Source organism: Xenopus tropicalis, chromosome 6 (assembly GCF_000004195.4).
Source record: "Xenopus tropicalis strain Nigerian chromosome 6, UCB_Xtro_10.0, whole genome shotgun sequence".
In the NCBI taxonomy this organism is placed as follows: Eukaryota; Metazoa; Chordata; class Amphibia; order Anura; family Pipidae; genus Xenopus; species Xenopus tropicalis.
The window spans coordinates 152,561,915-152,574,691 of record NC_030682.2 but is presented as its reverse complement, the minus strand read 5'-3'; positions in this window follow the sequence as shown (position 1 = coordinate 152,574,691).

Sequence of the window (12,777 nt, the reverse complement as noted above, 5' to 3'; positions counted from 1 at the left end):
CGGCAGTATAATCGCCATTACCTTGCCCTGACAGGTAATCCGCCATTTAACCCTTCCCTGACACAGTAATCCCGCATTAACCCTTCCCTGACACAGTATATCCCACCATAACCCCTTTCCCTGACCAGTTAATCCGCCATTAACCTTCCCCTGACACAGTATCCACCATTAACCCCTTCCCTGACACAGTATCCCACATTAAACCCTTCCCTGAACACAGTAATCGGTGGGCTTTGCCCATAGAAGTGAAACGGGGGTCCACAGCGGGAGTCACATTAGCAGTACAGAGAGACATAATATATATATACTGCTATAACCCCCCTCATAAATCTAATGTACAGAAGATACCAAGTTTAACATCACGATGGGGGGGGGGGTATAATGCACCCCGACACTTATGCACCATTTCCCTCCCAACGTTAACCATTCGCACCAGACTGGCCAAACTCTGTGACCCCACCCGCCCCCCCCCCCCACTACCACAGAGGGAACCCCACGGCCCTGCCAATGGAATAAAGTCTTTCCCCAATACTCGCTTTCCTGCTGCCTTCATCCTCATCTCTTCATCATCCTCATCATCCATCATCCCCATCATTTCATCATCCTCATCATCCTAATTCATCCTTTCATCATCTGCATCTCTTTCATCTCGCTCATCATCCTCAATTCTCTTCAATCATCTCACATTCCTATCATCTAATTCCTCTTTCAGCTCCTTCTGCTTTGCCACCCTTTATCCGTGGCCACCCTTTATTCCTTTGCCCCCATCTTTATCCTTTGCCCCCACCCTTTATCCTTTGCCCCCACCCTTTTATCCTTTGCCCCCCCTTATCCTTTGCCCACCCTTTATCCTTTGCCCCACCTTTATTCCTTTGCCCCACTCCCTTTATCTTTGCCCCACCCTTTATCCATTGCCCCTCCCTTTATCCTTTACCCATCCTTATATCCTTGCCCCCCACCGTTATCCCTTGCCCCCACCCTTATCCTTTGCCCACCTTTTCCTTTGCCCCCATCCTTTATTCTTTGCCCCCACCTTTATCCTTTCCCACCTTTATCCTTTTGCCCACCCATTTATCCTTTGTGCCCCCACCCTTATATCCTTGCCCCCCCCTTTATCCTTGCCCCACCCTTTATCTTTACCCCACCTTATTCCTTTGGCCCCACCCTTTATCTTTGCCCACCCTTTTCTTTGCCCCACCCTTTATCCTTTACCCATCCTTTATCCTTTGCCCCCACCCTTTAATCCTTTGCCCCCACCCTTTATCCTTTGCCCCCATCCTTTATCCTTGCCACCCTTTATCTTTGCCCCCACTTTATCCTTTGCCCCCACCCTTATCCTTTTTGCCCCATCTTCATCTTTACCCCATCCTTTTCTTTGCCCCACCACCCTTTATCCTTTAGCCCCCACCTTTTTCCTTGCCCCCACCTTTCCCTCTTGCCCCCACCTTTATCCTTTGCCCCACCCTTCTATCCTTTGCCCCCACCCTTATCCTTCCCCCACCCTTATCTTTGCCCCCATCCTTTATCTTGCCCCACCCTTTATCCTTTTGCCCCACCCTTATCCTCTTGCCCACCCTTTATCCTTGCCCCCACCCTTTATCCTTTGCCCCACCCTTTATCCTTTGCCCCCACCCTTATCCTTTGCCCCTACCTTTATCCTGTTTGCCCCCCCTTTATCTTTTGCCCCCACCCTTTACCTTTGCCCCCCCTTTATCCTTTGCCCCCCACCCTTTATCTTTGCCCACCCTATCTTTGCCCACCCTTTATCCTTTGCCCCCACCTTTATCCTTTGCCCCACCCTTTATCCTTCTGCCCCCGCCCTTTACCCCTTTGCCCCACCTTTACCTTTGCCCCCACCTTTACCCTTTGCCACCTTTTATCCTTTGCCCCACCCTTTACCCTTGCCCCCATCTTTATCCTTGCCCCCACCCTTTATCCTTTACCCCATCCTTTATCCTTTGCCCCCATCTTTATCTTGCCCCACCCTTTATCCCTTCCCCCCACCTTCTATCCCTTCCCAGCATTTCTTCTCCAGTCTCATCCCTGACTGCCCCACAGACCCTGCCAGTGCCCAGTCGCTTATTATCACTGTCTCCCCCACCAACAAACCCCCCCCCCCCCCCCCTTCAGGGCTCATTGCTAGGATGTCTGTCTGGTCTGTCTCGGCCTTCTACCCCCTACATGGTGCTCATGATACAGATTTCTATTTTCTTTTTTATACCCCCCCACCCCCCCCCATTCCCTGTTAATGCTTCCCAGTCGGGAGGCCTGACTGAGCCTTGGATTCGGCCTTGGAGCTCCAGTCGTGCTCTCGCCCTGAGCTGGACTGTTATGTATAGTGGGGCATGGGGGGGGCAGGGATCGGGTGATATGGGGAGGGATAGGGGCAGGGGAGTAGGGGGCGGGTATGGGGATAGGGGGCGGGGATAGGGAGGCAGGGATAGGGCGGGTATAGGGGATAGGGGCAGGGAAGGGCAGGGGATCAGGCGGATATGGGTAGGGGAGGGGATAAGGAAGGGGGCAGGGATAGGAATATGGGCAGGGAATAGGGATATGGGGCAGGGATATAGGGGAATAGGCAGGGGATAGGGGCAGGGTTTAATAGGGATAGGGCAGGGTATAGGGATAGGGAGGGGTAGGGGAGCGGTATAGGGGTTAGGGGCAGGTATTAGGGAAGGGGCAGGGAGATAGGGGGCGGGGTATGGGGATAGGCGGCGGGGATAGGGGCAGGGGTATAGGGGATATGGGGCGAGGTGTATAGGGGATATGCGGGCAGGTATAGGAATATGGGGCAGGGTATAGGGGATATTGGGCAGGGTTGGGATATGGGGCAGGGTATAGGGGATATGGGGAGGGTATAGGGGATATGGGCAGGGTATAGGGGGGATCATGGGGGCAGGGGATAGGATAATGGGGCAGGTTATAGGGGGCAGGCGATAGGGGGCAGGGTGTTAGTTATAGGGGATAGGGGGCAGGGGATGGGGAGGGTTGGGATATGGGGCAGATATTAGGGATATTGGGGCAGCCGCGGTATAGGGAATATGGGGGGGCAGGGGATAGAACTTATGGGCGCGGGGATAGGGATCAGGGGCAGGGTATAGGGAATATGGGGCAGGGGATTAGTGGCAGGCGGTATAGGGGCAGGGGATGGGAAATATGGGGCAGGTATAGGGGATAGGGGGCAGGGTATAGGAAATATGGGCAGGTATAGGGGATAAGAGGCGGGTAATGGAGGAATATGGAGGCGGTGATAGACATATGGGGCAGGGATATAGGGATAATAGGGACAGAGGATTAATTAGGGATAGGGGCAGGGACTAGGGGAGCAAGGGGCTATAGGGAATATGGCGGCAGGGGATATGGGATAGGGGGCAGGGTATGGGGATTATGGGCGGGGATAGGGAAGTATTGGGGCAGGGTTAGGGATAGGGGGCAGCGGTATAGGGAATTATGGGGCAGAGGTATAGGGTGGGGCAGAGTAAGGGGATATGGGGTGGGGATAGGGATAGGGGGCGGGGATAGGGGCGGGGTAAGGAATATGGGGGGGGTTAGGGAATATGGCGGCAGGGTATGGTATAGGGGATAGGGGGCAGGGATATAGGGGATTATGGGGTTGGGGATAGGGATAGGGGCAGGGGATAGGGGAATAGGGGGGCAGGGTAAGGATATGGGGCAGGGTTATAGGGATAATGGGCAGGTTATAGGGATGTAGGGGGCAGGGGTGGGGGCAGGGGGGGTATAGTATGGGGCAGGTTATAGGGGATAGGGGCCAGGGAGGGATATGGGGCAGGGTTATAGGGGATATGGGCAGGTAGGGGGCAGGTATAGGGGAATTGGGCAGGGTAAGGGGATAGGGGCAGGGTAAGGCGGATAGGGGGCGGGTATAGGGGATGGGGGCAGGGGATAGGGGGGGGTTTGGGGATTATGGGGCAGGGTATTAGGGGATACTGGTTCGGGGGTATAGGGGAAATATGGGGGCAGGGGATAGGGTAGGGGAGGGTTATAGGGGATATGGGCGGGGTAAGGGGATAGGGGCGGGATATAGGGGATAGGGGGCAGGGTAATAGGGGCATATGGGGCAGGGTATAGGGGATAGGGGCAGGGTATAGGGGGATATGGGCGTGGGGATAGGGGCAGGGATAGGGGGCGAGGATATAGGGAATATGGCAGGGATCATAGGGATATGGGCGGGTATAGGGGATTATGGGGAGTGGTATGGAATATTGGGGGGGGATAGGGGCAGGGAAGGGGATAGTGGGGCAGGGTTAGGGGGCAGGGATAGGGGATAGGGGCAGGGTTTTATAGGGTATGGGGAGCGGTATAGGGATATGGGAAGGGTAACTAGGATATGGGGAGGGTATCGGGGGCATGGGGCGGGATAGGGGACATATGGGGCAGGGGTATAGGGGAATTATGGGGCGGGTATAGGGGATTATGGGGAGGGTATTAGGGGATATGGGGCAGGGATAGGGGATAGGGGAGGGTATAGGGGATATGGGGAAGGGTATAGAGGCGGCATGGCGGCACGGTATAGGGCATTATGGGCAGGATAGCGGGATATGGGGGCAGAGGTTAATTGGGGATATGGGGCGGTTATAGGGGATAGGGGCAGGTATAGGGATAGGGGCAGGATATGGGGGATGGGGCGGGTAATAGGGGGCATGGGGCAGAGGTATAGGGTATGGGCAGTATAGGGGAATGCGGGCAGGGATGATAGCGGAATATTGGGACAGGGTATAGGAGATGGGGGCAGGGATATAGGGAGATATGGGGAAGGGTATCAGGGGGGCATGGGGCAGGTTATAGGATAGGGGCGGGTATAGGGATATGGGGGCAGGGTAATAGGGAGATACGGGGGCTAGGGTTAGGGATAGGTGGCAGGGATATTGGGGGCGGGGGGTCCAGGGTATAGTGGGCAGGATATAGGGGACTATGGGGGCAGGGTATAGGGCTGATGGGCGGCGTATAGGGATGGGGCAGGTATACGGGAATAGGGGGCAGGGTATAGGGGATATGGGGCAGGTATAGGGATATGGGGAGGGTATAGGGGGTGGGCAGGGTATAGGGGATATAGCGGGAGGTTAGGGGATTAGGGGAAGGGTCTAGGCGGGCATGGGGCAGGGTATAGGGGATATGTGGCAGGGGTATAGGGGATATGGGGCAGGGATATAGGGCGCTATGGGGGCAGGGTATAGGGATAGGGGCAGGGTATTAGGGGCAGGGATTAGGGGGCTGGGCAGGGTATAGGGGCATGGGCCGGTATAGGATATTGGGGCAGCGGTATATAAGGCGATTGGGCAGGATGGGGATTAGGGGAGCTGGACTATAGGGGATATGGAGAAGGTAAGGGGGGCATGGGCAGATTAGGATAGGGGCGGCGTAGTAGGGATATGGGAAGGGCTATAGGGGATAGGGGGCAGCGGTATAGGGAGTAGAGGGCAGTATTAGGGGGGATGGGGGCAGGCGTTTATAGGGAAATATGGGGCAGGCTATAGGGGATTAGGGGGCAGGGGATTAGGGGGCAGGCGGATTAGGGAATATGAGGCAGGTATCAGGGATAGGGGCAGGTATAGGGATAGGGGCAAGGGGATCAGGGGGCAGGGATATAGGGACTATGGGGTGAGTGGTATAGCGGATATGCGCGAAGCGGACTATAGGGCATGGGGCGGGAATAGGGAATATGGGCAGGGGATAGGGGATTATGGGAGGGTATAGGGGATAGGGGAGAGGGTATAGGGGATATGGGGCAGGGTATGGGGATATGACAGAAAGAAAGGGGAGGGTATAGGGGGGCATGGGGCAGGTGTTGATAGGGGATAGGGGGCAGTGGCTATAGGGGAATATGGCAGGGGTATAGGGGGCATGGGGCAGCGGTATAGGGGATAGGGGGCAGGGTATAGAGGGGCATGCGGGCAGGGTATAGGGATTAGGGGGCAGGGTATTAGGGGCATGGGGCAGGGTATAGGGGATAGTGGGGCAGGCTATAGGGGATAGGGGCAGAGGATATAGGGGATAGGGGAGGGTATAGGGGATAGGGGCAGGGGTATAGGGTAGGGGCAGGGATAGGGATAGGGGGCAGGGTATAGGGATAATGGGCCAGGGTATAGGGATGTCAATGGAGTGGAGGAGGGTATAGGGGATATGGGGTTAAAGCGGTATAGCGGGTGCATGGCGGCAGGGAGTATAGGGGATTATGGGGCAGGGCATAAGGGGATATGGGGCAGGGTATAGGGATATGGGACGGGTATAGGGGGAAGGGGGCAGGGGGTCATAGGGGATAGGGGGCAGTTTAGGAGGGCATGGGGGGATAGGGGGGATGGGGCAGGGCTATAGGGGATATGGGCAGGTATTAGGGACTATGGGCAGGTCTATAGGGGATATGGGGCAGCAGGTATAGGGATAGGGGGCAGGGATATAGGCCGGATATGGGAAGGGTATAGGGGGGCTGGGGCGGGGCTATAGGGTGATAGGGCGGCAGGGTATTAGGGGATATGGGGCAGGGATATAGCGGGATAGGGGCAGGTATAGGGGATAGGGGGCAGGGATATAGGGGGGCATGGGCAGGGTTAGGGATATGGGCAGGTATATAGGGAAGGGGGCAGGGATAGGAATATGGGCAGGTATTAGGGGGTGGGTGGCAGGGGATAGGGGGCAGGGGTACTAGGGAATATGGCGGCAGGGTATAGGGGATAGGGGGCAGGGGAATGGGGGCAGGGATAGGGAATATGGGGCGGGTATAGGGGATAGGGGGCAGGGGATTAGGGGGCAAGGTTAATAGGGATAGGGCGCGGTATAGGGAAGGGGCAGGGTATAGCGGGATATGGGGCAGGGTATAGGGATTAATGGGGAGGGTATAGAGGAGTTGGGGCAGGGTATAGGGGATTGGGGAGGTATAGGGATATGGGGAAAGGGTATAGGGGGCATGGGGCAGGGTATAGGGATATGAGTCAGAGGTATTAGGGAATATGGGCGAGGTAATAGGGATATGGGGCAGGGTATAGGGGTAGGGGCAGGGTCATTAGGGGATAGGGGGCAGGGCTTATAGGGGGCATGGGGAGGGTATAGGGGGATGGGGCAGGGTATAGGGGATATTGGGGCAGGGTTATAGGGGATATGGCACAGCGGTTATAGGGATATGGGGCAGGGTATAAGGGGATAGGGCGGGTATAGGGATATGGGGAAGGAGGTTATGGGGGATGGGGCAGAGGGTATAGGGATAGGGGGCAGGGTATAGGGGATATGGAGGCAGGGACGTATAGGGAGTAGGGGGGGAGGGTTATAGGGGATAGGGGCAGGTATAGGGGGCCATGGGGCAGGTATAGGGATATGGCAGGGTATAGGGAGATAGGGGGGAGGGGATATGGGGGCAGGCGATAGGGGATAGGGGCAGGGTATAGGGGATAGGGGCAGGGGCATTAGGGATAGGAGGCCAGGGGATTAGGGCCGGCAGGGACTAGGGGATACTGGGGGAGGATAATAGGGGATATGGGGAAGGGCATAGGGGGCATGGGGCAGGGAATAGGGATATGGAAGCAGGTATAGGGATATGGGGCAGGGTATAGGGATATGGAGAGGGCTATTGGGATTATGGCGTCAGGGTATAGGGATATGGGGGAGGTATAGGGAGATATGGGAAGGGTACTAGGGGGGCATGGGCAGGTTATAGGGGATATGGGGCAGGGTCTATAGGGAGTTATGGGGCAGGGTATAGGGGATTATGGGGCCAGGGTATAGGGGATAGGGGCAGGGGATATAGGGGGATTGAAAGGGGGGGCAGGGTATAGGGGATGGCGGAGGGTAAGGGGGCATGGGGCAGGGTTATTAGGGCATTGGGGCAGGTATAGGGGATATCGGGCAGGGTATAGGGGGATATGGGGCAGGGTAATAGGGGATTAGGGGGCAGGGGTATAGGGATATGGGGAAGGGTATTGCGGGGGATGGGGCAGGGTTATAGGGATATGCGGCAGGTATAGGGATATGGCAGGGATATAGGGGATATGGGGCAGGGTTATCAGGGATATGGGGCAGGGTATAGGGGATATGAGGGAGGGCTTATAGGGATATGGGCAGGGTATTAGGGGATAGGGGAGGGGGCAGGGTATAGGGGATATGGGGCAGGGATATAGGGATACGGGGGAGGCGTATAGGGGGCATGGAAGCAGGGTATTAGGGGATAGGGGGCAGGTATAGGGGATATGGGAGTTTTTATTGAGGGCAGGAGGTTATATAGGGGATATGGGGAGGGGATAGGGGGCAGGGTATAGGGGAAGGGGGCAGGAGTAGTAGGGTATGGGGCAGGGATAGGGGATGATGGGGAGGGTATAGGGGATATGGAGGCAGTGTTATAGGGGATCAGGGGGCAGGGTATAGGGGATAGGGGAGGGTGTAATAGGCGGATATGGGGCAGGGAGATAGGGGGCAGGGGTATAAGGGGTTTGGGGCGAGGATATGTCGACATTAGGGGTAAGGGAGGACATTAGAATGGATAAAAGATAAAGCGGAATAAAAGTTTAAAGGGGAAGGAAAGGCATTTACATGTTAACTGCCAATAGAATTAGCACATTAGCGCACCTGAAATCGTGTATATTTTCTGCAGAAAGTTTACGTGCCGGAGTAAACAGCCCTAGGGGCCCCCTCCATAGCAGCTGCCATTTTTGCTCGGTCTGTAGTTCCCTGCGCGTTACAGCGTCTATAGCGCAGATCCACCATTCCTAAGGAGGGGAGTGCGTTCTTATGGGGAGGGGGAGAGGGAGAGAACTTGAGGCAGACTCAGCCCCAAACCTGGGAGCCAAATTGAGGAATAAGTCTGACACAGAGGAACATGTTCCCAAGAAAGAGACAGAAATCCTGTTTCCTTTGACAGAGGACTCAAGTGCGGCTGTGAGTGCTTCTGGCTGTATTTACCCTTGGCGGTGTGGCAATGCCGAATACACACTCAGATGCCCCTCAGTATGGGCAGTGGGGGAGGTAACAATCTGGGGCCCCAATAATATAATTGTGGGGATAGGAACCCACGCCCTCCCTCCAATTATCACATGGTTCTCTTATCAGGGGTGAGATCCCGCACAGAAAATAACTGGCGCGGCAAAGATTTCTCAGGGCAGAGGCCACAGGGTTGGCTGAATGCCCAATGGGCAGTAGCGGAAGACGGGCCGGGTACCGTGCAGTGTGCAGTGTCGCAAGAATGCAGGCTTGTGGCCAATAGGAGGGTTATGTAACGACACAGAGTGCCCCCCCCCCAACCTTTCCCCCATTCAGGTACTGAGAAGTAAGATGAGTTTCATTCTCTTCCCTCTATATAACAGAGAATCACATCTCCCCTATGGGTTAATAGGATATCACAGTCACCCTTGGAGTTCCAAGTAATGAGCCTGCGGACCTCAGATTCTGTGTTAAAGCGCCGAGCCGGCGTGGGTGACTTGTAAATATCCTTATTCACACAGTGGGGGGCACGTTATCCCCATGTACAATGGAGCCGCAATAATCTGCGCCAGATGGGCCTCAGGAAACCGATCCAAATAGTATCTGCCTGTATCAAGTGCTCGGCTCTAGGTACCCACTCTGTGCTGCCCCACTGCCCACTGCCCGCTGCCCACTGCCCACTGCCCGCTGGCCCACTGCCTCCGCTGCCCCACTGCCCGCTGCTTGCCTGCCACGCCTGCTGCCCACTGCCCGCTGCCCCCTGCCCTATTGCCTTGCTGCCACTTTGCCTGCTGCCCGCTGACCACATCCCGCTGCCCCCCTGCCCGCTGCCCCCTAGACCCTATAGCCTGCTGCCCGTGCCCACTGCCCTATGACCTGCTGCCCTGCCCTCATGCTGCGCCCACTGCCGGCTGCCCGCTGCCCACTGCCCGCTGCCCACTGCCCGCTTCCCTAGCCCTATGCCCACTGCCGCTGCTTGCTTCCCTTGCCCTATGCTGCTGCCCGCTACCCACTGCCTGCTACCACTGCCCGCTGCCCGCCGGGAATATAGAAGGGTTGTGTGAGGATGGGGGGAGTAAGGCCAAACAGTGTGGGGGGAATAGAAAAGGGGGACAGAGAAGGGGAAGGGAGATTATATGATAAAATGACAAGAGAAGAAGCCAAGTAGATGAGGGGACTTGGGTGGGGCGGGGGGAGTGCGAGTGTGGTCCAAGTGTTTCATGGCCTGCCCCCCCCCCGCATGCCTGCACTCTGCAGTGAAGTGAAGGGTCCCAATGGGAGGGTTAAGTGCTCAGAGGAAGAGCGCTATGGCAGGAGATAAGCCCCGCCCATAGCGGGGGGTGGTGGGGGTGGGCGGCAGTCACAGTCAGGAGATGGATTTATCCCTTCTGGGCGCCCTGACCAGGATTCTATTGAGACCCCGAGATGTGCCAGGTTGTGCCCTTCACCCCTCTGCCCATAGGCAATAGTGAGGACAAGGGAATGGGGGGGCCAGGGGGCTATTTATCTGCCAGGGTTGGCAAGGGGGGGCAATTAGAATGCAGACAAGCAACGGTGTGCTCCTGAGTAAAGGGACACTGCTGTAATTCTCCATAAAGGGGGTCTCAGTGTCCCTTCAGGTACAGGCTGCCCAGTTGGGGGGGCTAGTACCCGGGCATCCTGCGCAAATCTGATTTCCTATTGGTCCGCACTTCCCTTGCTCGGCACAGAGACACCCACAGACACACCTTACTGCCACCCCCCCAGCTACGCTGTGTTGTGACCTTACCCTTTAATCATTCTATTTTAATAAGGCAGCCTCTAAAGGGAAAGTTTCACATATGTTAGGGACTTTTGTAGCATAATGTGGGGGCAAATCAGCACCCCCAGCAGCTCTGCTCTAATTTGTGTGGGCCGGCGGCAAGGAAGTGGAGTGTTCAATCTGTCAGGGCCTCAGTGCTCAACTCTGCTGTTGGCAAAAGACAATGCATTAGACTGCTTAGAGTTGCTTTCAGCCCCCCTGCGGTCGTGTGCCGTGGATGAGTGATGAGCAGCACCCAGTGGGGGCCCTTCCTGCTCCTCGATGAGCCCCCGACACACCGATAAGGGTTCTGCAGGGTTTCCAGCGGAGAGTGGCACGTGGTTGCGAATATGATTGCACCGGCAGAACTGCCGAACGTCTATTAGGCTCCTCTCCGGCTGCAGTGCTGCACAGTGTGGCCTAGAGCAGAGCATCCATTGGCTGAGGGCCCCACGTAGCAGATTTACCCTACCACAGACTTTGTTACCCTTGCCCCCCGTTTGCCTTCAGAACACACACAGAGGAAAGAGCTGGTTAGGCATCGCCAGAAGAGCTTGTATCTAACTGCTCTTATAACAACTCTCCCAAGCCCTGATGTGTCACTGCCCTCTTAATTCCTGGGGAAACAGGGACATTTTAGCAGGTAGGTATTTCTGTGTTTGTTGAAACTACAAACTCCAGAATCCACCCTACTGCTCGAAGTGTCTCAGGTGCAAATGAGGCAAATTGTCTCCTGCGATGTGCTGAGAGTGTGGTTTGGCCCTGTCCCTCCTGCATCACTTCCAGAGTAATCTGCTCCCAAGGCGCTCAGCAAGAGGGGAAAATACTTGCCCCTATGGTCGTGGAATGGGGATGGCAGGGTGGCTGCAGTGGGTTATACTCTATGAATCCCTGAGAGGGGGCATATTTACCCATACCCCCTCGCTCCCCACGCGAGTGTTGCACTTGGATCTCCAGTACCAAGATCACTGGTATGCTGCAACAGCGCAGAAAGGTGATGAGGGGGGCACTGGGGGCAACGTATCCGTCCACTGCCTCTATTTACTAACGTTACCCCCACACTGCTGCATGAACAGTAATGCAGCCCGGGGCTACATGGCAAAACATGTAGAGACGGGAGTGATGCTGCTGACTACAAATCCCAGAATGCACTACGAGCCACGTCGTGCCCCAATGGCTCCTGTGGTAAAATAGAGTTTTCAGATTACGATTTCATAGATCGGCTATTTGCCCCCAAATCCATAGCCCCCCTCCTAGCCTGACTTACCCATACTGTTGTCCTGTGTCAGCTCAAGCCAAGAGTGCCACCCCTATGGGGTATGGGCACGGCTTCTAGGGCAGGCTATTGGCCCCATAACAATACTATTAGTAGCCCACCGTAGGTAATAGTGTTGCTATGTTTCCTTTCAGTACTAAAAGTGATATTTATTCATGTGCAGCTTTCTATGCGCCCCCAGTTCTGGCACTGCCCCCCCCCGAGGCTCCGACACTGCCCCCCCCGCTCCCCGACCATTGCCCCCCCCCGCTCCCGAACCACTGCCCCCCCGCTCGCGAACATTGCCCCCCCGTGCCTCCCGACATGCCCCCCCCCGCTCCCGACACTTGCCCCCCCCGCCATCGCGACACTTGCCCCCCCCGCTCCGCACTGCCCCCCCCGCTCCGACACTGCCCCCCCGCTCCCGCACTGCGCCCCCCCCGCGTCCCGGACACGCCCCCCGCTCCCTTACATGCCCCCCCCTGCTCACGACACTCCCGCTCCGGACCTGCCCCCCCGCTCGCACGACACTGCCCCCCCCTGCTACACGACAGCCACGCTCCCGACACTGCCCCCCCGCTCCCGACATTGCCCCCCCCGTCACCGAACCACTGCCCCCCCCTGCTCAGACACTGCCCGCTTCCCGCACACTGCCCCCCCGCCTCCGACATTGCCCCCCCCCCCCAGCTACCCGACACTTGCCCCCCTCCCGACACTGCCCCCCCTCCGACACAATCAGGAGATTCTGGGACTTTGATGGCTCTGAGAGAATTTCTTACTTCAAACCAGTGGGTGAGCTGTAGCCAATAGGATAAACCCA